Source organism: Triticum urartu, chromosome 5A, assembly GCF_056163025.1.
Source record: "Triticum urartu cultivar PI428250 chromosome 5A, HENAU_Tu73, whole genome shotgun sequence".
Lineage (NCBI taxonomy): Eukaryota > Viridiplantae > Streptophyta > Magnoliopsida > Poales > Poaceae > Triticum > Triticum urartu.
In genome coordinates, this window is record NC_141877.1 from 599,652,981 (window position 1) to 599,678,618 (window position 25,638).

A 25,638-nucleotide genomic window follows, 5' to 3' on the forward strand; every position below is an offset into this window, starting at 1 on the left:
GCAAGGGTGTGAACTTCGGGATACATCGTCATCTCCGCGTGCCTCGGTTATCTCTTACCCGAGCCCTTTACTTATGCACTTTACTTTGTGATAGCCATATTGTTTCTTGTCATATATCTTGCTATCACATAGTTGTTTATCTTGCTAGTATAAGTTGTTGGTGCACATAGGTGAGCCTAGTTGTTGTAGCTTTTGTGTTTGACAAATTAACCGCTAGGTTTATTCCGCATTTGTTCAAGCCTAAACGTAATTATTTTAAAGCGCCTATTCACCCCCCTCTAGGCCACATCCATGATCTTTCAGTTGGTATCAGAGCCTCATCTCTCTTTGTTAGGCTTAACCACCTAGAGAGTAAAGATGTCGACTAGGGGATTAGGATTCTCTGACACTCTTAGTTTCGATGGCACAAATTTTGATGTTTGGGTAATTCGCATGCTTAATCTCTTGAGGGTCATGGACCCAAATTTTGAGCGAATTGTAGATATGGGTTTTTCTCCTCCAAAGGATCCCCTAAGATTATCTTTAGAGGATGAGAAAAACTCTTATCTCAATGCTCAAGCTTCTAATGTGCTTTTCGATGCTTTGAGCAATGTAGTTATATTTCAACTCATGCCATTCTGGGATGGTCCTGAGTTGTGGACAAAGCTTCAAGACAAATATGGTGTGTCCAAGTTTTGTGGGGATGATTGTTCTCCCTCCACCTCCGGCCGTGTTGTGTTCTCAACTTCTTCTACTTCACCTACGTGTGGTTTGCCACAAGGTAATGACATGGTGAGTAGTGGTGTTCATTGCAATGATGATAGTGGGCTCATTGTTGATAATCCTTCATCACTTTCTTATTGCAATGCTTCATCTTTGGACTTTAGCACTTCGAGCACTCCAAATGTTTCACATGCTTGTGTTGATAGTCCTTGCATATCATGTAGAAATTGCTTGACTAAATCTCATGATGATATGCTTGCTATATCTTGTTGCCATGATGAAAATGCATGTATTTCCTCGAGTTGTTGTGCTAACAATGTAGAGGAAACCCAACACTCCATGGAACAAGATGTGGTCTTGGATGGTGCTTCAAGGGATCCTAAATCATCATCTATTGCATTTTGCCTTATGGCCAAGGCTTGAAAGGTATCTCCCACTTTGAATCCCAATATATCTTGTGATGATATTGATGATGGCAAGAGTGATGATGATGTTGATTATAATGAAGAGAATGATGATGTTGCCTCCTTAAAAATTAAGGGGGAAATGATTTTTAAAGCTCTTCTTAAGAATAAAAGTGCTCGTTCCAACTTCATGGAAATCATGTCTATTGCTACTGAGGGCAAGAAATATATTGATGAGTTGGAATCTCGTCTTGAGGAGCATGAGGTCACCATTGATAAAATGGAAGGTCATGAGCGTGATTATGCTAATGAGATTGCGGACCTCTCTCAAGCTCTTGAACTTGAACAAACCACCAAGGAATCTCTTGAGGAGACTTTTGCTCTAGAATTATCTAGAGTGAGGGAATCTCGTGATAGAGCTCTTGTGGTGGCCAATGATTTTGAAACTAAAAATGCTAATCTTGAAGTTTCTCATGCTAGACTCCTTGAGGATTTTGAGCACCTCAAAAATGGCTCAAGGGTCATTAAGGGTGAGCTCATCAAACTCACCGAGTCTCATGCTCAACTTGAAGCTTCTTATTTAAAAGAGCTTTCCAAGTTGTCCTCTCCTCTTGTTGTTAATGATGATGCTTGTGCTACTAACTCTATTACTTGTGAAGCATCCATTTTGAAGGAGAATGTTGAGCTACGGGCTCAACTTGAGTTGCTATCTAGCAATTATGGGAAATTGGAAGAAAGTCATGAAAAGCTCTCAAGCTCTCATGATGATCTTCTAGTATCCCATAATGTGCTAAAGATAGCTCATGAGGCCATTGTCGGTGTCAAAACCGGCGGATCTCGGGTAGGGGGTCCCGAACTGTGCGTCTAGGCCGGATGGTAACAGGAGGCAAGGAACACGATGTTTTACCCAGGTTCGGGCCCTCTTGATGGAGGTAAAACCCTACGTCCTGCTTGATTAATATTGATGATATGGGTAGTACAAGAGTAGATCTACCACGAGATCAAGGAGGCTAAACCCTAGAAGCTAGCCTATGGTATGATTGTTGATGTGTATGTTGTCCTACGGACTAAAACCCTCCGGTTTATATAGACACCGGAGAGGGTTAGGGTTACACAAAGTCGGTTACAATGGTAGGAGATATTGAATATCCGCATCGCCAAGCTTGCCTTCCACGCCAAGGAAAGTCCCATCCGGACACGGGACGAAGTCTTCAATATTGTATCTTCATAGTCCTGGAGTCCGGCTGAAGGTATAGTCCGGCTACCCGAACATCCCCTAATCCAGGACTCCCTCAGTAGCCCCTGAACCAGGCTTCAATGACGACGAGTCCGGCGCGTAGATTATCTTCGACATTGCAAGGTGGGTTCCTCCTCCAAATTCTTCATAAAAGTATGTAAACACCAAGAGTAGTGTCCGGCTCTGCAAAATAAGTTTCCACGTATTGCCACAGAGAGAATAATATTAACACAAATCTAATCTACTGACGTATTCCGCAGCGCGACATCACACTATGACCAAGCCTTTATTCGAATCGTTTTCACTTTTCCACCTCAGCATGTTTTGCGAGGCGGTTTCCTTGGCACGTCTTGTCAAAGCAGAGATCGTGTCCCCTATTTACGGGATTCTCATCAATACGGACATGGGTAACCCAACCGTGCCATTTATCACGACGCTTGGGAGGCAAGCGAGTTTTACTAGGCTGATGGGGACGCATAGTCGCATCTGCTCATATAAGGGGATAAGGATCCACCTTTTTACCTACGCCTTCTTCCTCCTTTCCTATCCATCTTCTGCGCACCCGAGCTCCAGCGCCCAAGCCCGCACTTCCTACCTCAACCTTCTCCAACAATGTCCGGAGCGGGAGGCAAGTGGATGGTCTCCTCCGTCACGGAGGGCCATGTCAAAAGGCTAAGGAAGGCCGGATACCTGTCCAAAGACATCGCGCACCGGCTTCCTGAGGAGGGGCAGCTTCTCCCCACCCCGAGGCCCCATGAGAGGGTAGTATTTCTTCCCCACTTCCTCCGCGGACTGGGTTTTCCTCTCCACTCATTTGTCCGCGGGCTCATGTTCTACTATGGCCTAGATTTCCACGATCTGGCCCCGAACTTCATCCTCAATATCTCGGCGTTTATCGTCGTGTGCGAGGCTTTCCTCTGCATCCGCCCCCATTTCGGCCTCTGGCTCAAGACTTTCAACGTCAAGCCAAAGGTGGTGCGCGGCAACCAGGCGGAGTGCGGAGGTGCCATGGCGGGCAAAATAGCCAACGTCCTATGGCTCGAGGGCTCCTTTGTGGAGACCTTGAAGGGATGGCAGTCAGGGTGGTTTTACATCACCGAGCCACGCGATCCGAAGTGGATCGCAGCCCCTGAATTCCGATCCGGACCCCCTACGTGGCTCACGTCCTGGAAGGAGACGGGCTTGTCGTGGGGCGACGAAGAAGAGGTGACCGGACTGCAAAAATGCATCCAGTCCCTGGTGAACAAGCAGCTCAAGCTTGTCAATGTAGTCCAGGTCATGCTCGTCCGCCGAATCCTTCCGTGTCAAGAACGGGACTTCAATTTGTGGGAGTTCAACCCGGCGCAGCACCGAACTCTGAGCAGGCTCTTCGACACAACGTATGAAGATGTCTGGAAGGGGCTAACCAAAGGCGCCGAGGCTCCCACATCCGCCTCCGAAGACCGCGGATTCAGCTCGCAGCGTCCTGCTGGCGAGGTAAAATATTTTCATCTTTTACAGGATTTTAAGTTTTCTTCATAGTTTGACTCTATGCGGGATCTAAACTCCCTCACCTTTGATAGGATTGGCAGGCGAAGTCCGGACTGATTAACTATCCGGCTCCCTTGCCCGAAGACCCAGCCCCTACTCTCCTAGTGAAGCTGCTGGTTCCGGCACCTTATGTGGTGCCGGAGAAGAAGGCCAAGAAGAAGAAGGCCACAGGGACTCGAAAGAGTTCCCGGCATATGGTGGTGTCGGACTCGTCGTCTGATGAGTCCGAGACGCACTCCTCCCGTGAAGACGAGGAGGAGGAAGAAGAGACCTCTCCCCCTCCAGCGGGGGGAGGAAAGAAGAAGAAGGCCGCCCTAGAAGGGGAGGCCGAAGGGTCCTAGAAGAGGAAAACCCCTCCGCCGGACTACGCCCCCGACACCGACGAGGACGAAGAGGAGTGGCCGGACAGGGCCAAGCGTCCGGCGAAATCGTAAGTGTTCGGATACCAGAGTAACTCATGATATTCCTTTTGTTGTGCAGCTTTCCCTAATGTCGAATATAATCATGCAGCCCGCCCAAGGACGGGCTCGACGAGTCGTCGAGCGGCTCCCTGGATTCATCGGACGTGAATTCAGTTCCGCCCGCTGCCTCCCCCTGTGCTGCGGATGACGCCGAAGTGGCGTCGCGACAAGCTCCGGGGCAAGAGGAGGTGGTCCAGGAGGAGCCGCGAGGCGACCTCCCGGACTCCAGGAGTAAAGGGGACAAGACCCCCCAGGGCTCCAAGTCCAGCTTTAAGCCAGACACCGCACCGAAATCATCAACGGTTCCAGACCGCGGCAGGCGAACTCCTGCCAAGAGGAGCAAGCCTATTGAGCCGGCGTCCTCCGTCCAACCGGAGGCGCCGGACAATCTGCTGGAGGTGCTTAAGGGCGCCTCCATCGACGAGGAGCACCGTGCCATCATGAGTACGGTGGTCCAGAAGGTTCGGTCCGCCCAAAGCGGACTTACTGAAGCTTGTACTAGCCTTCTAACAGGCTTCGAGGTAAGTAGAAATATGTAAAAATATTACCGCATAGACAGTAGCCCCTAATGCTCTGTTTGGCGTTCGGAAAGAAAAGCCGAATAGAGGATCTATTAAATATCGCAGGAGTCTAACTAAAAAGGAGTCAATATACGTGTGCAGGCTTCGCTGCTGGCCACCGCCGCACTGACTGCGGAGGTGGGTGCCCTGAAGCAGGGCCTCGAGCGGACCGAGCAAGAGCTCGGCCTTGCCAAACGGCAGCTTGAGGAGAAAGAAAGTAAGAGATACCTTATAGAAAAAATGCCTATAAGAAGACGCAATTGCAAAAAATGACAGGAGTATACTGCTTATTTGTAGGGGCCACAACTGAGGTGGCAACCCTCAAGCAGGCGCTATCCAAGGCCAAGAAGAAAGCGGCCACGAAGCGCACTGAGCGGGAGAAATTTGAGGCGTAGGTCGGCGAGGTGCAGCAAGAGCTTCAGGCTCTCATGAAAAAACATGAGAGTTTGGAGCTTGACTCGAAGACGCGAGCGTCCGAGCTTGCTGCGGCCCTTAAAACTGCCAAGTCTGCCAAGGCCGAAGCCTAGAAGGCCCTCCAGGAATTGGATGCGGTGAAAAAGATAGCGGCCGGTAAGGCATTCTTTATGCAAAGCAGACATATAAAAGTAAACTACTTGTTACTTACCCGAATCCGGAGCTCTCCAGGGGCATTCGCAGATCTTCCCCACAGCGTATCTGATGCCGCTGCATTCTACCGAGCCGAGGAAGGCAGATCGACGGAGAAGGTGTTCTGGTCTCAGTACGCTGAGGCCGGACACCCTGTGCCCTTGAGCGACCAGCTGAAGTAGCTGGTCGAGCTCCACAAGGTGGCCGAACAGGCCCTGAAGGGCTTCATAGTTCGGCTGTGGCCTAGAGAGGCCCTGCCTGGGAGCTACTTCGGACTGGTGCGGCGGCTAGTGGAGGCTTGTCCAAGGCTCGAGGTCATCAAGCGCTCCATCTACATCGAAGGTGCCCGTAGGACCCTTGCCCGTGCAAAGGTGCACTGGGGTAAGCTGGACGGTGAGAAGCTTGTGAGGAACGGGCCGCCGCCGGGGAAGGATCATCGCAAGCCCGAGAACTATTACAAGGATGTTCTGGCCGGTGCCCGCCTTATGGCGGATGAATGCACCAAGGATGTAATTTTTGAATGAACTCGCTCGTGTTATCCTGTGCGCTGAAAACTTGTTCATATGCGCTAAGCAATGCTTGAATTTAAAATATTACTTTCTGTGCGGCCGTTTATCAAAAAATTGAGAGATGGCCAGTCGTCGGCTTCTGCCCCCATGCCACTAGTGCTGGGGTGTTCGGGATAAATCTGAGCGCTCTTTTTCCCATGATTGGGCCCGTCGAGGGAGGCGCTCAGCACAACGAACAAGGCAATCGGACTATAATGCTTGAACACTCTCACTTAGCCATAGAACTCTATAATTTTAAATTTTGGCGAAGCCCCTAGTATTCGGAAGACCGAGTTCGGGGCGCTATCCACGCCTTGGCCGGACAAAGCCGGTTCCTCGCTCGAAGCGACATAAGTCTTTAAGGACTCGAAAAACCTCTCGAACAGCGACCGGTCTCTCGCCTCATCATGACAGTCAGTTTTAGCTTTCTCTACTGAGGTGCTCAGCCCAGCTCAACTGGGGCACAATCGCAGTAGTTCTCCTAGTGCTACCTTAGCCGATATAGCGGAACGTAAGGCACCAAAACATAGGAGCTGGGAAAACCCAACTATTGACCCAAATCATGATTCGGAGCCGATGCATATAGTGCTATAAGTTCGGGGTGCCGCACTTGTGAAAGTGTACGGACTTCTCACGCCATATTGATGGGTACTGAAGCCCCTGGCGTATTTTTGCCGTACCACAGTGTACGGATGCAACATGTTATTGATAAACATATATATCAAAAGAGGATAATGCAAAAAATAGACAAAAAGCTATGCATTGTTTATAGAAAGGCTGCTATGAAAGCGGAACGATACAAATAGTGCGATAAGCAAAAGAAATTGGACTATTTAACATGTCCTGGCCAGGGGCAGGCCACGGAATTGTATTAAAAAACAGGTATACTGCTCGCAATAGAGACCACCTGGGAGTTCCATAATGCGGCGTGGCTTGTCTGCTTTCCTGGATCTTGCATCGTTTGTGTGGCAGTTGAATTGCCGAACGGGTCATCCGAAGTATGGAGTCCTGAGAGTAAGAGAAAAAAAGAAAAAAAGGAATCTGGCAGCCCCTGGTGCGGTTTAAGCCATATTTCGGGCATGCCGTGATAGTGCCCCTTCCCCTGTGCCCATGGTATTTCAAGAGCGTAGTTATGTACGCGAAGCACTGGTTTCGCTATATCGCGAGGGCTAGGGTTGGGGCCGCATTGCTATGCTAGCTCAGAACGTGCCAGGCGGTCTTGTTGTAGGGTACTCCGGGCGCTCTTGACAGTGTCCGGCTTTTTGAAGGCCGAACTAGAGAACTGCCTGGAGAGGCTGCTTTGTACTTCTGCTGCGAGCGCTGCGTGTGCTCCTCCCTTCGGAGGGAGCGTTCGGTGTTCCCATTCACCGTGATTACTCCTCTAGGGCCTGGCATCTTGAGCTTGAGGTATGCATAGTGCGGTACCGCGTTGAATTTTGCGAATGCGGTTTGCGAATACGGAACGGGACTATGTCGAAGATTAACTCCTCGCTTCGGAAGTTATCCGGAGATCCGAAGACCACTTCCAGTGTGACTGAGCCTGTACAGTTGGCTTCTACACCTAGTATGACGCCTTTAAAGGTCGTTTTGGTGGGCTTGATCCTCGAGGGATCTATGCCCATTTTTCGCACTATATCCTGGTAAAGCAGGTTCAGGCTGCTGCCGCCGTCCATGAGGACTCTTGTGAGATGAAATCCGTCAATGATTGGGTCTAGAACCAATGCGGCGAAACCGCCGTGACGGATGCTAGTGGGGTGGTCCCTTCGATCAAAGGTGATCGGGTAGGAGGACCATGGGTTGAACTTTGGGGCGACTGGCTCCATCGCATATACGTCCCGTAACGCATGCTTCCGCTCCCTCTTGGGGATGTGGGTTGCGTATATCATGTTCACCGTCCGCACTTGCGGGGGAAATCCCTTCTGTCCACCGTTGTTCGGCGGCCTGGGCTCCTCCTCGTTGTCGCTATACAGCCCCTTGTCTTTGTTTTCGGCTCTTAACTTGCCTGCCTGCTTGAACACCCAACAATCCCTGTTGGTATGATTGGCTGGCTTTTCGGGGGTGCCATGTATCTGGCACAAGCGGTCGAGTATTTGGTCCAAACTGGACGGGCCCTGAGTATTTCTTTTGAATGGCTTTTTCCGTTGACCGGATTTGTAGCCTTGGAATCCGGCATTAACTGCCGTATCCTTGTTGCTGTCGCTGTTAACGCGGCCCTTTTGTTTGTTCCGACGCGACCTGTCGCTTTTGTCCTTGGTATTCGAATTACCAGGTTTCTTGGTTAAATTGTTGCTGCGAGCTAGCCAGCTGTCTTCTCCCGCGCAAAAGCGGGTCATGAGTGTCGTGAGGGCTGCCATAGATTTCGGCTTTTCCTGCCCCAGGTGCCGGGCAAGCCACTCATCACGGATATTATGCTTGAAGGCCGCTAAGGCCTCTGCGTCTGGACAGTCGACTATCTGGTTTTTCTTTGTTAGGAACCATGTCCAGAATTGCCTGGCCGATTCCTCTGGCTGCTAAATTATGTGGCTTAGGTCATCGGCGTCCGGTGGTCGCACATAAGTGTCCTGGAAGTTGTCAAGGAATGCGGCTTCCAGGTCCTCCCAAGAACCGATTGAGTCTGCTGGCAAGCTGTTAAGCCAATGCCGGGCCGGTCCCTTAAGTTTGAGTGGGAGGTATTTGATGGCGTGTAGATCATCATCGCGGGCCATGTGGATATGAAGGAGATAATCCTTGATCCATACCACAGGATCTGTTGTGCCATCGTACGATTCGATGTTTACGGGTTTGAAGCCCTCAGGGATTTTATGATCCATTACTTCATCTGTGAAGCATAGTGGGTGTGCGGCGCCTCTGTATTGGGCTATATCATGACGCAACTCGAAGGAGCTTTGTCTGTTGAGTTCGGCCCGGCCGGATTTATTGCATCCGGAGTGACGATCACCGTCACGTGCCGTGGGGCGCCTGCGTGATCCGTAGATCGATCTTGTTTGCCTTGCCTTGTCCTCCAGTATGTCGCGCAGGTCAGGCGCATTTTCCCGTGCCTTAGTATGCTTGACGTAGCGTCGGGGCATGGCTTGAGTGGAGGGCCAAGAGGCCTCTCTGTCGCGGCCACGAGGTGGCCGGTCGGCCATGTCATGCGCTGGTGATGTAGGTGCTTCCTCCTCTAGTCGGGGTAGCAGCCTGCGCTTTGGGTAACTCTTGGAGGGGCGTTCGAGTTCATACTCTTCGGCCGCAAGGACTTCAGTCCATCTGTCAGCTAGCAAATCCTGATTAGCTCTAAGCTGTTGCTGCTTTTTCTTGAGGCTGCTTGTCGTGGCCATAAGCCTGCGTTTAAAACGCTCTTGTTCGGCGAGATCCTCTGGCACGATGAACTCGTCGTCGTCGAGGCTTGCCTCGTCTTCGGAGGGAGGCGTATGATTATCGTCCTCAACCTCTTAGTCCGCCGCCCTCTCGTGAGGGCTGGCTTCTCTGTCCTCCTGTGCTGAATCTTGCTAGAGGGGGTGTTCTTCGGCGCTATCCGGAGCAGTATTATCTCCCGTGCCGGAATCACCATTTTTTCTTTGGCGGGATTTAGAGCGGTGCCGCTGACGCCGGCGCTTGGGCTGTTTCTTAGAGGTATCGTCCCCCGCTGTTCCATCGCCATCTCCATCCTTTGGAGTGTCCACCATATATATGTCATATGACGAGGTGGCCTTCCAGCGCCCTACAGGTGCTGGTTCTTGTTCGTCTCCTGCATCGTCGTCCATGCCGTCGATGTCTTTGGAGTCAAAGTCAAGCATGCCGGTTAAGTCGTCGACAGTGGCTACCAAGTGGGTGGTGGGTGGGTTTTGAATTTCTTCATCGTCCGTATCCCAACCTTGCTGACCGTAGTCCGGCCAGGGCTCTCCTGATAAAGAGAGAGACTTTAGAGAATTCAGGATGTCGCCGGAGGGTGAGTGCTGAAAGATGTCCGCGGCGGTGAACTCCATTATCGGTGCCCAATCGGATTCGATCGGCAGGGGCGCGGGGGGCTCGGAGTTCGGAGAGGAATCCGGCTCCTTGGAGTCACGGGCCATGCGGAGTGCGGGGCTGGAGTTCGGCTCGATCGCCTCTGAGATCGCAGCCCCTGAGGCAGCGTTCAACCGTTGATCCTCGATCGGTGTAGTAGGCTCCGAATCAATGGTCGGAACCGATGCGTGTGCAGCCTCCAAGGCGCTGTTCGGCGGTAGAGCTATATCATGCCCATCGAGACAGTGCGGCGCGCTTGGCTGTGGCTCGAATCCGTCGAAGATCAAGTCCCCACGGATGTCAGCCGTGTAGTTTAGGCCTCCAAACCTGACCTGATGGCCAGGGGCGTAGCTTTCGATCTTCTCAAGGTGGCCAAGCGAATTGGCCCGCAGTGCGAAGCCGCCGAAGACGAAGATATGTCCGGGGAGAAAAGTCTCACCCTGGACTGCATCGTTGTTGATGATCGAAGGAGCCATCGGGCCTAAAAGCGACGACACAGAGGAACTCTCATCGAAGCACCAATGTCGGTGTCAAAACCGGCGGATCTCGGGTAGGGGGTCCCGAACTGTGCGTCTAGGCCGGATGGTAACAGGAGGCAAGGAACACGATGTTTTACCCAGGTTCGGGCCCTCTTGATGGAGGTAAAACCCTACGTCCTGCTTGATTAATATTGATGATATGGGTAGTACAAGAGTAGATCTACCACGAGATCAAGGAGGCTAAACCCTAGAAGCTAGCCTATGGTATGATTGTTGATGTGTATGTTGTCCTACGGACTAAAACCCTCTGGTTTATATAGACACCGGAGAGGGTTAGGGTTACACAAAGTCGGTTACAATGGTAGGAGATCTTGAATATCCGCATCGCCAAGCTTGCCTTCCACGCCAAGGAAAGTCCCATCCGGACACGGGACGAAGTCTTCAATCTTGTATCTTCATAGTCCTGGAGTCCGGCTACCCGAACACCCCCTAATCCAGGACTCCCTCAGCCATGATTGCTAAGGTAACATCTAGTGAGCCTCATGTGGATACTAGCACTACTTCTAGTCAAAATGCTATATTGCCATGTGCTAGTCCTTGTAATTCATCTACTCACAATGTTGGTACATCTTGTGATGAATTGCTTTCCTTGCCTTGTTGCTCTAACGATGAAGCTTATACTTCCTCTAGTACTTGTGTTGAGACTAACCATGTAGAGGAAATCAAAGAGCTCAAGGCCCAAGTCACTTCTTTGAAGAAAGACTTGGAAAAGAGTCATGAAGGGAAATCCACACTCAACAATATCTTGAGTGTGCAAAAATCCCCCAATGACAAAGGTGGACTTGGATTCAACTCCAATAAGAAGAAGAAGTCCAAGATGATCAAGAAGAAGGGCCAAGAACAAGTCAAGAATTCGGCCAAGATTATTTGCTTCAAGTGCAAGATTGAAGGGAATCATGTTAGATCTTGCCCATTGAAGAAGAAACCCATTAGTGACAAGCAACAAGGGAAGCGGCCACAAGTTCATTCTCATGCTCAACCTCAAGTTGAATAAAAGCCTCTTCCCAAGAAGACTCAAGCTTATGCTTCTCAAGTTGAGAAATCAAGTGAGAAGAAAGTGAAGAGTAGACGCTGCTACCTATGTCGCGAGAAAGGTCACCTCGCCTCTTCATGCACTAGTGGTAACTTATCCAACCTAATTATTATTGATGATATCTATTCTCTTGGGAAGGATAATGTTGGCAATGTGTTTGCCAAATTTGTTGGTGCTCAAAGTGGTGTCGAGAAAAGAACCATTTGGGTAGCCAAGCCTATTGTGACTAACCTCTTAGGACCCAACTTGTTTGGGGACCAACAAGCTCAAACTTGATCAATAGGTGATATAGGAGGTCATTGGAGACTTGGCTACATTATGAAGAATTAAGGGGACTTCATCATTCTTATTGTCTCAAGCCAAGTCATTCGGATGATCAAGTTTCTATCTTGTATCCAATGTTCCTCCTTGCGGTAAGTCGTGCTTAAAGTGTCTACATTGATAGTTACTTGCCCCTTTGCATGTTTGGTTTCGTTCCTTGCATGTGTTTGTATATGTTGTGCTTCCAACTTGATTATATTGAGCAATCAAGTATGTGTGTGTTGGTTTGCACATCATGTACATGTGTGTCATTCGTTGAGCCTTTGTGCATCTTGGTCTTATCTTAGTTGGCTCTTGTGAGAGATTAATGGAATATCCCATTGTGGGGGAGTGATGTGCTTTGTGCACCTCACAATCCTATAAATGTGTGTACATGAGTAATACCATCTAGTATTGATATTACAAGATTATCTAGTCGCTATGTGGTATGTCTTCTCATGAGAAATTCAAATTCTAAATAGTCCATTAATTATCTCTTGTTGGATCCTTTAATTGCCTCTTGTCTATCTTTAATTGGTATCACATTATGGGGGAGTGATATGCTATGTGTATATTACTAGCCTAGAAAATGTGTACATTTGAGATATTGTCATCTAGAGTTGATATTGTAAATTATCTTATTCCTAGGTGGCATGTTAGCTCTACAAGTTGCAATTTGCTTTTTGTTTGGTGTGAAGATGATGTCGGATATCCTTGCTATCTACCACCGGGAATTATTTCCAAAAATACTTCTTGTCTTTTTGAAGGAAATATGTCCTAGAGGCAATAATAAAGTTATTATTTATTTCCTTATATCATGATAAATGTTTATTATTCATGCTAGAATTGTATTAACCGGAAACATAATACATGTGTGAATACATAGACAAACAGAGTGTCACTAGTATGCCTCTACTTGACTAGCTCGTTAATCGAAGATGGTTATGTTTCCTAACCATGAACAAAAGAGTTGTTATTTGATTAACAGGATCACATTATTAGGAGAATAATGTGATTGACATGACCCATTACATTAGCTTAACACCCGATCGTTTAGTATGTTGCTATTGCTTTCTTCATGACTTATACATGTTCCTATGACTATGAGATTATGCAACTCCCGTTTACCGGAGGAACACTTTGTGTGCTACCAAACGTCACAACGTAACTGGGTGATTATAAAGGAGCTCTACAGGTTTCTCGAAAGGTGAATGTTGGGTTGGCGTATTTCGAGATTAGGATTTGTCACTCCGATTGTCGGAGAGGTATCTCTGGGCCCTCTCGGTAATGCACATCACATAAGCCTTGCAAGCATTGCAACTAATGAGTTAGTTGTGAGATGATGTATTACGGAACGAGTAAAGAGACTTGCCGGTAACGAGATTGAACTAGGTATTAAGATACCAACGATCGAATCTCGGGCAAGTAACATACCGATGACAAAGGGAACACCGTATGTTGTTATGCGGTCTGACCGATAAAGATCTTCGTAGAATATGTAGGAGCCAATATGAGCATCCATGTTCCGCTATTGGTTATTGACCAGAGACGTGTCTCGGTCATGTCTACATTGTTCTCGAACCCGTAGGGTCCGCACGCTTAAGGTTTCGATGACAGTTATATTATGAGTTTATGAGTTTTGATGTACCGAAGTTAGTTCGGAGTCCCGGATGTGATCACGGACATGACGAGGAGTCTCGAAATGGTCGAGACATAAAGATTGATATATTGGACGACTATATTCGGACACCGGAAGTGTTCCGGGTGATTTCGGAGAAAACCGGAGAGCCAGAGGGTTACCGGAACCCCCCCGGGAGAAGCAATGGGCCATATGGGCCTTAGTGGAGAGAGAGGGGGGCAGCCAAAGGTGGGCCGCGCGCCTCCTCCCCCCTGGTCCGAATTGGACTAGGAGAGGGGGGGGGGCGGCGCCCCCCTTTCCTTCTCCCTCCCCACTTCTTTCCCCCTCCTAGTAGGAGTCCTACTCCTACTAGGAGGAGGACTCCTCCTTGGCACGCCATAGGAGCCGGCCGGCCTCCTCCCCTTGATCCTTTATATACGGGGGCAGGGGGCACCCCTAGACACACAAGTTGATCCACGTGATCATATTCTTAGCCGTGTGCGGTGCCCCCTTCCACCATAATCCTCGATAATATTGTAGCGGTGCTTAGGCGAAGCCCTGCTACGGTAGTACATCAAGATCGTCACCACACCGTCGTGCTGACGGAACTCTTCCCCGACACTTTGCTGGATCGGAGTCCGGGGATCGTCATCGAGCTGAACGTGTGCTAAAACTCGAAGGTGCCATAGTTTCGGTGCTTGATCGGTCGGGCCGTGAAGACGTACGACTACATCAACCGCGTTGTGCTAACGCTTCCGCTGTCGGTCTACAAGGGTACGTAGATCACACTCTCCCCTCTCGTTGCTATACATCACCATGATCTTGCGTGTGCGTAGGAATTTTTTTGAAATTAATACGTTCCCCAACAGTGGTATCAGAGCCTAGGTTTTATGTGTTGATGTTATATGCACGAGTAGAACACAAGTGAGTTGTGGGCGATATAAGTCATACTGCTTACCAGCATGTCATACTTTGGTTCGGCGGTATTGTTGGACGAAGCGGCCCGGACCGACATTACGCGTACGCTTACGCGAGACCGGTTCTCTCGACGTGCTTTCCACAAAGGTGGCTAGCGGGTGAAAGTTTCTCCAACTTTAGTTGAATCGAGTGTGGCTACGCCCGGTCCTTGCGAAGGTTAAAACAACACCAACTTGACAAACTATCGTTGTGGTTTTGATGCGTAGGTAAGATTGGTTTTTGCTTAAGCCTGTAGCAGCCACGTAAAACTTGCAACAACAAAGTAGAGGACGTCTAACTTGTTTTTGCAGGGCATGTTGTGATGTGATATGGTCAAGACATGATGCTAAATTTTATTGTATGAGATGATCATGTTTTGTAACCAAGTTATCGGCAACTGGCAGGAGCCATATGGTTGTCGCTTTATTGTATGCAATGCAATTGCGCTGTAATGCTTTACTTTATCACTAAGCGGTAGCGATAGTCATGGAAGCATAAGATTGGCGAGACGACAACGATGCTACGATGGCGATCAAGGTGTCGCGCCGGTGACGATGGTGATCACGACGGTGCTTCAAAGATGGAGATCACAAGCACAAGATGATGATGGCCATATCATATCACTTATATTGATTGCATGTGATGTTTATCTTTTATGCATCTTATCTTGCTTTGATTGATGGTAGCATTTTAAGATGATCTCTCATTAATTATCAAGAAGTGTTCTCCCTGAGTATGCACCGTTGCGAAAGTTCTTCGTGCTGAGACACCACGTGATGATCGGGTGTGATAGGCTCTACGTTCAAATACAACGGGTGCAAAATAGTTGCACACGCAGAATACTCAGGTTATACTTGACGAGCCAAGCATATACAGATATGGCCTCGGAACACAGAGACCGAAAGGTCGAGCGTGAATCATATAGTAGATATGATCAACATAGCGATGTTCACCAATGAAACTACTCCATCTCACGTGATGATCGGACATGGTTTAAGTTGATTTGGATCACGTAATCACTTAGAGGATTAGAGGGATGTCTATCTAAGTGGGAGTTCTTTAGTAATATGATTAATTGAACCTAAATTTATCATGAACTTAGTACCTGATAGTATCTTGCTTGTTTATGCTTGATTGTAGATAGATGGCCCGTGCTGTTGTTCCGATTGAATTTTAATGCGTTCCTTGAGAAAGCAAAGTTGAAAGATGATGGTAGCAATTACACGGACTGGGTCCGTAACTTAAGGATTATCCTCATTGCTGCACAGAAGAATTACGTCCAAGAAGCACCGCTGGGTGCCAGGCCTGCTGCTGGAGCAACACCAGATGTTATGAACGTCTGGCAGAGCAAAGCTGATGACTACTCGATAGTTCAGTGTGCCATGCTTTACGGCTTAGAATCGGGACTTCAACGACGTTTTGAACGTCATGGAGCATATGAGATGTTCCAGGAGTTGAAGTTAATATTTCAAGCAAATGCCCGGATTGAGAGATATGAAGTCTCCAATAAGTTCTATAGCTGCAAGATGGAGGAGAACAGTTCTGTCAGTGAGCATATACTCAAAATGTCTGGGTATAATAATCACTTGATTCAATTGGGAGTTAATCTTCCAGATGATTGCGTCATTGATAGAATTCTCCAATCACTGCCACCTAGCTACAAGAGCTTCGTGATGAACCATAATATGCAAGGGATGAATAAGACTATTCCCGACCTCTTTGCAATGCTGAAAGCTGTAGAGGTAGATATCAAAAAGGAGCATCAAGTGTTGATGGTCAGCAAGACCACTAGTTTCAAGAAAAAGGGCAAAGGGAAGAAGAAGGGGAACTTCAAAAAGAACAGCAAGCAAGTTGCTGCTCAAGAGAAGAAACCCAAATCTGGACCTAAGCCTGAAACTGAGTGCTTCTACTGCAAGCAGACTGGTCACTGGAAGCGGAACTGCCCCAAGTATTTGGCGGATAAGAAGGATGGCAAGGTGAACAAAGGTATATGTGATATACATGTTATTGATGTGTACCTTACTAATGCTCGCAGTAGCACCTGGGTATTTGATACTGGTTCAGTTGCTAACATTTACAACTCGAAACAGGGACTACGGATTAAGCGAAGATTGGCTAAGGACGAGGTGACGATGCGCGTGGGAAATGGTTCCAAAGTCGATGTGATCGCAGTCGGCACGCTACCTCTACATCTACCTTCGGGATTAGTATTAGACCTAAATAATTGTTATTTGGTGCCAGCGTTAAGCATGAACATTATATCTGGATCTTGTTTGATGCAAGACGGTTATTCATTTAAATCAGAGAATAATGGTTGTTCTATTTATATGAGTAATATCTTTTATGGTCATGCACCCTTAAAGAGTGGTATATTCTTATTAAATCTCGATAGTAGTGACACACATATTCATAATGTTGAAACCAAAAGATGCAGAGTTGATAATGATAGTGCAACTTATTTGTGGCACTGCCATTTGGGTCATATCAGTGTAAAGCGCATGAAGAAACTCCATACTGATGGGCTTTTGGAACCACTTGATTATGAATCACTTGGTACTTGCGAACCATGCCTTATGGGTAAGATGACAAAAACACCGTTCTCCGGTACTATGGAGAGAGCAACAGATTTGTTGGAAATCATACATACAGATGTATGTGGTCCGATGAATGTTGAGGCTCGTGGCGGATATCGTTATTTTCTCACCTTCACAAATGACTTGAGCAGATATGGGTATATCTACTTAATGAAACATAAGTCTGAAATGTTTGAAAAGTTCAAAGAATTTCAGAGTGAAGTTGAAAATCATCGTAACAAGAAAATAAAATTCCTACGATCTGATCGTGGAGGAGAATATTTGAGTTACGAGTTTGGTGTACATTTGAAACAATGTGGAATAGTTTCGCAACTCACGCCACCCGGAACACCACAGCGTAATGGTGTGTCCGAACGTCGTAATCGTACTTTACTAGATATGGTGCGATCTATGATGTCTCTTACTGATTTACCGCTATCATTTTGGGGATATGCTCTAGAGACGGCCGCATTCATGTTAAATAGGGCACCATCAAAATCCGTTGAGACAACGCCTTATGAACTATGGTTTGGCAAGAAACCAAAGTTGTCGTTTCTGAAAGTTTGGGGTTGTGATGCTTATGTGAAAAAGCTTCAACCTGATAAGCTCGAACCCAAATCGGAGAAATGTGTCTTCATAGGATATCCAAAGGAAACTATTGGATACACCTTCTATCACAGATCCGAAGGCAAAAATTTTGTTGCTAAATTCGGAAACTTTCTAGAGAAGGAGTTTCTCTCGAAAGAAGTAAGTGGGAGGAAAGTAGAACTTGACGAGGTAACTGTACCTGCTCCCTTATTGGAAAGTAGTACATCACAGAAACCAGTTTCTGTGACACCTACACCAATTAGTGAGGAAGCTAACGATAATGATCATGAAACTTCAGAACAAGATACTACTGAACCTCGTAGATCAACCAGAGTAAGATCCGCGCCAGAGTGGTACGGTAATCCTGTTCTAGAAGTCATGCTACTAGATCATGATGAACCTACGAACTATGAAGAAGCGACGGTGAGCCCAGATTCCGCAAAATGGCTTGAAGCCATGAAATCTGAGATGGGATCCATGTATGAGAACAAAGTATGGACTTTGGTTGACTTGCCCAATGATCGGCAAGCAATTGAGAATAAATGGATCTTCAAGAAGAAGATTGATGCTGACGATAATGTTACTGTCTACAAAGCTCGACTTGTCGCAAAAGGTTTTCGGCAAGTTCAAGGGATTGACTATGATGAGACCTTCTCACCCGTAGCGATGCTTAAGTCTGTCTGAATCATGTTAGCAATTGCCGCATTTTATGATTATGAAATTTGGCAAATGGATGTCAAAACTGCATTCCTGAATGGATTTCTGTAAGAAGAGTTGTATATGATGCAGCCGGAAGGTTTTGTCGATCCAAAGGGAGCTAACAAAGTGTGCAAGCTCCAGCGATCCATTTATGGACTGTTGCAAGCCTCTCGGAGTTGGAATAAACGCTTTGATAGTGTGATCAAAGAATTTGGTTTTATACAGACTTTTGGAGAAGCCTGTATTTACAAGAAAGTGAGTGGGAGCTCTATAGCATTTCTGATATTATATGTAGATGACATATTACTAATCAGAAATGATATAGAATTTCTGGATAGCATGAAGGGATACTTGAATAAAAGTTTTTCGATGAAAGACCTCGGTGAAGCTGCCTACATATTGGGCATCAAGATCTATAGAGACAGATCAAGACGCTTAATTGGACTGTCACAAAGCACATACCTTGACAAAGTTTTAAAAAAGTTCAAAATGGATCAAGCAAAGAAAGGATTCTTGCCTGTGTTACAAGGTGTGAAATTGAGTAAGACTCAAAGTCCGACCAATGCAGAAGATAGAGAGAAAATGAAAGATGTTCCCTATGCTTCAGCCATAGGCTCTATCATGTATGCAATGTTGTGTACCAGACCTGATGTGTGTCTTGCTATAAGTCTAGCAGGGAGGTACCAAAGTAATCCAGGAGTGGATCACTGGACAGCGGTCAAGAACATCCTGAAATACCTGAAAAGGACTAAGGATATGTTTCTCATATATGGAGGTGACAAAGAGCTCATCGTAAATGGTTACGTTGATGCAAGCTTTGACACTGATTCGGACGATTCTAAATCGCAAACCGGATATGTGTTTACATTAAACGGTGGAGCTGTCAGTTGGTGCAGTTCTAAACAAAGAGTTGTGGCGGGATCTACATGTGAAGCGGAGTACATAGCTGCTTCGAAAGCAGCAAACGAAGGAGTCTGGATGAAGGAGTTCATATCCGATCTAGGTGTCATACCTAGTGCATCGGGTCCAATGAAAATCTTTTGTGATAATACTGGTGCAATTGCCTTGGCAAAGGAATCCAGATTTCACAAGAGAACCAAACACATCAAGAGACGCTTCAACTCCATCAGGGATCTAGTCCAGGTGGGAGACATAGAGATTTGCAAGATACATACGGATCTGAATGTTGCAGACTCGTTGACTAAGCCTCTTCCACGAGCAAAAAATGATCAGCACCAAAGCTCCATGGGTGTTAGAATCATCACTGTGTAATCTAGATTATTGACTCTAGTGCAAGTGGGAGACTGAAGGAAATATGCCCTAGAGGCAATAATAAAGTTATTATTTATTTCCTTATATCATGATAAATGTTTATTATTCATGCTAGAATTGTATTAACCGGAAACATAATACATGTGTGAATACATAGACAAACAGAGTGTCACTAGTATGCCTCTACTTGACTAGCTCGTTAATCGAAGATGGTTATGTTTCCTAACCATGAACAAAAGAGTTGTTATTTGATTAACGGGATCGCATTATTAGGAGAATAATGTGATTGACATGACCCATTCCATTAGCTTAGCACCCGATTGTTTAGTATGTTGCTATTGCTTTCTTCATGACTTATACATGTTCCTATGACTATGAGATTATGCAACTCCCGTTTACCGGAGGAACACTTTGTGTGCTACCAAACGTCACAACGTAACTGGGTGATTATAAAGGAGCTCTACAGGTGTCTCCAAAGGTGAATGTTGGGTTGGCGTATTTCGAGATTAGGATTTGTCACTCCGATTGTCGGAGAGGTATCTCTGGAACCTCTTGGTAATGCACATCACATAAGCCTTGCAAGCATTGCAACTAATGAGTTAGTTGTGAGATGATGTATTACGGAACGAGTAAAGAGACTTGCCGGTAACGATATTGAACTAGGTATTAAGATACCGACGATCGAATCTCGGGCAAGTAACATACCGATGACAAAGGGAACACCGTATGTTGTTATGCGGTCTGACCGATAAAGATCTTCGTAGAATATGTAGGAGCCAATATGAGCATCCAGGTTCCGCTATTGGTTATTGACCAGAGACGTGTCTCGATCATGTCTACATTGTTCTCGAACCCGTAGGGTCCGCACGCTTAAGGTTTCGATGACAGTTATATTATGAGTTTATGAGTTTTGATGTACCGAAGTTAGTTTGGAGTCCCAGATGTGATCACGGACATGACGAGGAGTCTCGAAATGGTCGAGACATAAAGATTGATATATTGGACGGCTATATTCGGACACCAGAAGTGTTCCGGGTGATTTCGGAGAAAACCGGAGAGCCGGAGGATTACCGGAACCCCCCCGGGAGAAGCAATGGGCCATATGGGCCTTAGTCGAGAGAGAGAGGGGCAGCCAAAGGTGGGTCGCGCGCCTCCTCCCCCCTGGTCCGAATTGGACTAGGAGAGGGGGGGCGGCGCCCCCCTTTCCTTCTCCCTCCCCACTTCTTTCCCCCTCCTAGTAGGAGTCCTACTCCTACTAGGAGGAGGACTCCTCCTTGGCGCGCCATAGGAACCGGCCGGCCTCCTCCCTTTGATCCTTTATATACGGGGGCAGGGGGCACCCCTAGACACACAAGTTGATCCACGTGATCATATTCTTAGCCGTGTGCGGTGCCCCCTTCCACCATAATCCTCGATAATATTGTAGCGGTGCTTAGGCGAAGCCCTGCTACGGTGGTACATCAAGATCGTCACCACACCGTCGTGCTGACGGAACTCTTCCCCGACACTTTGCTGGATCAGAGTCCGGGGATCGTCATCGAGCTGAACGTGTGCTAAAACTCGGAGGTGCCGTAGTTTCGGTGCTTGATCGGTCGGGCCGTGAAGACGTACGAATACATCAACCGCGTTGTGGTAACGCTTCCGCTGTCGGTCTACAAGGGTACGTAGATCACACTCTCCCCTCTCGTTGCTATACATCACCATGATCTTGCGTGTGCTTAGGAATTTTTTTGAAATTACTACGTTCCCCAACACTTTTGACAATTGGTACTCACTTATGTGTGGTAGAAATTTTTGATCATCTTTACATTGGCTTTTGCTTTTTATTTGCCTTTTCTCTTGCCAAGGATTGTATCAACTCCCTTTGTCTTCCATACCACTTGTGGATCTTGTTTATTTCTTGATCTTGTCTAGTGTTTTCTAGATATAGTGAAAGTGGTGATCCCACCTTGTGCATTTTGTATTCAAATGCAATTTCTCTATAATGCACTAGTCTTCGGGGAGCTATCCTGTTTTCTATAAAACACTCATCTTGTGATCCTTATCAAGTGTGTGTCGGTGGAAGGCAAGTCGTTTCTTTTGGGTACTTTGTGCCATCATGAAACTTTGTAGAGAGCTTGGTTTGTTTGGAACCATCCTCTCTTTTGGTGGTTTGATATCCTTTATTTAGTGGGTATCAATGGATATCTCATTCCTTGATGTATCTTTTATTGATATCCTCCAAGTGATGATTTATTCATTTGGTATCTTTTCTTCTCTTGGTATTTCTTTGTCCTTTGGTATCGGTTCTTGAAAGTCTTGAGCATGCATTTTAACTTCGTGTAGTATCTTTGGCATGCTTTCTTTGTTTGACCCAATATATAGGGGAAACTCCACCAAGTCTCAAATTGGATGAGATGTGCATGAAATTCATTTTCGTATATCTATATGCACATATTTATGTGGAGTTTGTCCTATGTGTTGTTGGTTCTCTAACTCTTTGGTCCCAATGAGTTTGGGCACCATTTTGTTTGTGTTGTTGTGCTAGGAACAAGTGGAGATGCATTGGATGCTCGGCTCACTCACAAGGAAGGTGTTGTCACCATGTGCTTATTGGAGTCAAGCTAGGATGATCAATGAACTACTTTGTACCTTTAATTGGTATCTACTACATCCTTCCAATGTTATCTCGGTAACAAGTATCTTCATATACTTCATGCACACATTTCTTGCATCAACCTTGTGTAGGTTGTATCATGGCATGTTATCCATTCTTTCTTGTGATACTTGTTTCCTTTCTCAAAGCATCCAAACAATGATGTCTTGTTGCTAGTTGTGATGTCTTTGATGTTCGTGTGGTTGGAATTCATTTATATACAATAAGACCATATCTAGCCATGTGCTATGCTCTCAAGCAAATATCTTATTGGTATATGTATGACTTCCTTTTGGATATCTTGTTCCTTCGTGTTGTGACTATTTCGGGTGTACATCCTTCTTTGTAGATATATATATCATCATGATTTCATCTACCTAGAATCTTATACACTTGAGAGAAGTTGCATATCTAGATGATATCCTTTCTTTCTCGTCCACCTTGTCTTTCTTATGTTTTTTCTTTGGTGGCTCCGTGAAAGCTTTTGCCTTGAGTGCATGCCTTTTATCGTTGCATCTTGATGCACTCTTGTGTGGTGAAGATTATTTTCCTCATGCTTATCTTTATAAGGCTTTTTCCATCTTAATTGGTATCCCCCGTCTTGATGAGGCTTTCATCTTCTATCTTCACCATGGGTTGTCACAAGCACAAGTTCTTTATATGCTTATTAGTAAGCTTGTGAACCCATTTGCTAGTTGTGTGTGGGAATGATAGTCCTTGCACCGTGTGCCTCATTCTTTCAAGACTTTATTGATGCTTAATGCTCATCCATAAATTAGTCTTCTTAAGTGCATTGCCCTGACTCACACACATCATTTTGGTTGATCCCATTCTTAAGTTGCCTCTTTTACTTGTTGCTCAACCATGTGTTTGTTGCAACTACTAGGCTTTGTTTCCTATATGCTCACTTGCACTTGTTAGTTTCTATTGATTTTGGGGGAGCTATGATCCTATTTTGTGCACCTTGTATCCAAATACAAATATTCTTATGCATGGACAAATCATGGGGAGCTTCTCTAGTTTCTCTAGAACACTCCTATGCTCATTTCATAATATCCTTTATTCTTGTGGCTCTTAGGATATCTGGTGTAGTTGGTTCAATTGATATCTGTTGATTGCTTGCTTCAATTGGTATCTTTTGATTGCTTGATTGCTTGTGTCTCTCTTTGTTATGTCATTGTGGCATATCATTCCTTTAGCAATCTTGGTGCCTCAATATAGTTGGTCTTCCTCCAAGTATTACCTTTGGATATGTGTATGGCATTCCTCTCTCTTGTTCAGAAATACACAACTTTTGGAGGAACACCTTTGATATTGGTCTTCTTAGCTTTTCACCCATTTTGGCAATCGATGCCAATGGGGGAGAAGTTTCAGAGAGTTTTGTGGAGAAGTCTTCAGTGTTTTCTCCTTGCTTGGTTTTGTTCCTAAGCAATTTCATCCCATACGCATGCATTATTGGTTGTTGCATTGCATGGTGATGCATAATTCCTTGTATAAACTCTCTTGAAAGTGATTGTCATCAATTACCAAAATGGGGGAGATTGTAAGAACATGCGGTGCCCCCATGTTTGGTTTTGGTAATTGATGACAATCTCTATGGAGTAATGGTTGCCTTGAGTTATATTTGAAGGTTTTGTCCATAGGCTTTTCTTGGAGTACATGTGTTGGTTTCAAGGAGAGTTTGTGTCGACCAAGGTGCTATTCAAGGAATTACCTAAAGGTTGGTCTTGTGAGAGGTTGATCAAGACTAAGTCAAAGAGTGAATCAAGTTGATCAACCCACAAAGCGTAGAAGATGTACCGAGAGGGATCAAGCGATCCCATGGTTGCGGTGTGCAAATTCAAGTGAAGCATCACAAAGAGATCAAATGCTTGAAGCTTGCCATCCATTGTGGTGACAATGGACTTGTGAAGATGTGCGGAAGAGTGGCTCACCCATAGTGGAGTATGGGGGAGCAGTCAACTAGTCTTCATCGAGCCAACGCAATCAAGAAAGGTGGTCCAACTTGAGGGAGTCAAGATCGTCATCATCTAGCTCAAGTGGACCATGTGCAAGGCAAAGGTTTGCCCTTGATAGGTTTTCTATTTTACCGGTCTCATGATGGTAGTTGGGAGACCGGGTTATAGGATCGATTGCCGTACTATCAAGGAGGGCTCTCGATGAGTAGCTTGACTGTATCATTCGTAGAGAGCTCAAACCATTGCATCCTTGCATCATATTTCTTGGTTCTTGTTTGGTTCTCTTTGTGAGTCTTAGAGCTTATGGTCATCTTGATGACAAGCTCGAGTTCATCAAAAACAAAGCTCACTCGCATCTTCTACGATGTTTTCGATGTTGGAGGTTATGCCCGTTCTTCTCTGTTTGAGGTTTCACTCCTCCATTTGTTAGGCATACCTCCCTTGCCTCTTCTTCCTAACCAGTCTCTGTTTTGATGCTCCTCGTCGTCTTGTTTCCAACAAGCTTGAGTTTGCTCAATTCAGAGCTCATATGCAGAAGTTGTGGCAGTTTAGGCTCTTTTGCTTCCTTTGTTTTCTCTGTTGTGTTCTTGAAAGCCTCAAGCGGTAGTACTGCTCTCTAGAGCGGTAGTACCGCTTGTAAGCAGCAGTACCGCGGCCCTATGCCGCGTGTAGTACCGCTTCTTCTGGGCATGCGCCTTTTTCGTGTTGAGTTTTGCGGTAGTAGAGCGGTAGTACCTCTTATAAGCGGTAAGCAGTACTACCTCTCCACCCGAGCGGTAGTACCTCTTATATGCGGCAAGCGGTACTACCTCTCCACCCGAGCGGTAGTACCTCTTATAAGCGGTAAGCGGTACTACCTCTCCACCCGAGCGCTAGTACCTCTTATGCGGTAAGCGGTACTACCTCTCCACCCGAGCGGTAGTACCTCTTATAAGCAGTAAGCGGTACTACCTCTCCCTAGAGTGGTACTACCTCTCTGGCAGATTTTCAGCTCGTGTTTTTCTCTTTCGTGTCGAGTTTCACGGTAGTAGAGCGGTAGTACCTCTTATAAGCGGTAAGCAGTACTACCTCTCCACCCGAGCGGTAGTACCTCTTATAAGCAGTAAGCGGTACTACTCTCCCTAGAGCGTTACTACCTCTCTGGCAGATTTTCAGCTCGCGTTTTTCTCTCTCGTTGGGTTGTTTTGACCGTGCTAAGCGGTAGTACCGCTCGTGGAGCGGTAGTACCGCTCGTGTGCAGGCTGAGCACGTAACGGTTGGATTCGGGAGGCCCTATAAAAGGGGGTCTTCTTCCCAAGTGAACCTTATCCTTTGAGCTAGTGTTCTTCCCCCATTGTTGACCTTCTTCGAGCTTGCTAACTCTCAATCCCTCCATGGATTCTTGCTAGTTTTTGAGGGAAAATAGAGAGGAGATCTAGATCCACATTTCCACCA